Source organism: Apaloderma vittatum, unplaced genomic scaffold, assembly GCF_000703405.1.
Source record: "Apaloderma vittatum isolate BGI_N311 unplaced genomic scaffold, ASM70340v1 scaffold32410, whole genome shotgun sequence".
Classification (NCBI taxonomy): Eukaryota; Metazoa; Chordata; class Aves; order Trogoniformes; family Trogonidae; genus Apaloderma; species Apaloderma vittatum.
Window position 1 is genome coordinate 26,443 of NW_009693418.1, and position 2,151 is coordinate 28,593.

The following is a 2,151-nucleotide window of genomic DNA, read 5'->3' on the forward strand; positions in this document are numbered from 1 at the left end:
CTGCAAATCAGAATGAAACAATTTCTCTAAGGAGGCCAAAATTAGCATGAAAGCAACAGTGTGCAAGGCATACGCTACTGTCAATACCCTAGAACATTTCGATGAGGCTTGCACTCAGGCATTTGCCTGGTGTGGCCTCCAAAATTAATCAGTTCCTTGAAGAACTTGATAGAGGTGCACATGCATTTCCAAGTAATATCTAACTTGGTCAAGGTTCTGTGGATATTGAAAAAAGCTTAAGCTAAACATTTGAAGAAGTTATGTGCAATAATATACTCAGTATAAAGCAAGAGCTGCAAGGAGCAAGGCAAATGAAGTCCAAGTAGGATAAATCATTTTAAAAAAATATATTTTAAATGTTTAGTCATAATTTTATCAGTTATTAGACTGAAAATGAAAAGACAAAATCACAGAACATATCAAAAATGTTGGACTTTTGCAGACTATTTTGATCCATACTACCGCAGAATATTTTGATCCATACTATCCCCCTACTTTAATATGGCATTTGGCAAACTGAAGTTTTTTGAAAATATTAACCTAAAAGGAAATATAATATATTTTTAAAAAATATATATATTTTGTCTTTATCTATTTTTGGAATTATACTCGTGACCCTCTCCTTGTTGTGAAGCTCTTTACATCAGTACATTTCAGTTTAGCCCATTTTACCTGTGACAGTTTTTCACTGAGTTCCTGCTTCTCTGGAAAACTGGATCAACAAGGGGATAGCTAGGACTCTGCAGAAAAATGCTTCCTGCTTTGATCATACTTCACCTCAAAATGAACAGGAATTTCCCACTTTCTCATAGGCAGAGTGGAGAGGCTAATTCTGGCTAAGCACAAAAACCAGAACCCTGAGCCCCTGAGGAGGGGGAGGGCAGCTGTAAAAGTCCATGACGGAGTCAGAAACAGCCACGCCAGCAAAGACGATGACCTCAAAATGTGCCTGGTTTGCAGGTGCTACTCACAGCAATGTGTTCTCTTTGGTTTACAACATGGATTTTTGCAGAATTTGCAGTTCTATTCATGAAGGCACTTTAAGAAGTGTAACCATTAAACCAATGCTTTGCCTGGGATAATTACTCCTGTTCAAGTCTAATGACCTTGAGCAGAGCATGGCAGTAACAGGGCTGTAGACTCTCTGATATTTACAGCTACCTTGGCTACCTATCTCTGCCACGTATAATGAAGACTTCCCATTCCTCATAGCATTTGCATACCTGTAAGCACAGCACTAACTTACATGAGGCCCTATGAAACTGATCCCGTACACACTTTGCAAAAAAAACTATTCCAGTGAACCAAGCCAGAATCTTGCTTCATTGCTAAGTAATACTGAACTAATCCTTTTCCTTCTTTTTTTTTTCCACTTTGGTGTGATGTAAGACTAATTTTGATTCACATATGTCTCAACTGTTCTTTATTTTGCCTATTAAAGCATATCACATAAACAGTAACACAACTCAGGAAGTAAATGTTCAAGGTAAAGTTTACCTCTCTCTAGTCTGACTAAAGGAGGCACAAATACAGTAAAAGCTGTAGTGTTTTCCTACTGCTAGGATCTCAGATTTAGAATCACAGAATGGCCTGGGCTGGAAGGGACCTTAGAGATCATTTTAATCCAGCCTCCCTGTCACCAGGGATGCCACCTCGGCAACACATGGGGACCGAACGGGAATCGAACCCGTGACCTTGGCGTTGTTAGTGCCACGCTCACCTGATTGAGCTAACCGGCCCCAATTAACTATATCAAAATGTTAATGTGGCTTGATTTCTTAAATGCAAGATAAATCTAGAATGTTCAGTCATTTTATTAATTACACATGCAAGAGGCCTGCCTATCTTTGATTTTGATGCAGTCCACTGGTCCTTGGCAGAGGTATTTTGCTGACATTATAAAGAATGCTTCAAAACCAAGGGATGTTTATTCCCTAATGAAAGTTTACTCTTGGCAAGCTGCTCTTTATCTAACATAAAGTTGCTGGTTTGTGATGTACAGGATGGGTCAGCAGTTGTTAATAATTAACATTAAAAAGTTAACAAAGTGAGTGCTCTTAGTTCCAATTTTACATCACCGTGTTCCTGATGTATCACGCCTAGTGAATGCAAGCTGCTTCACTACCTTCCTATGATTCCCTTACGATTCCA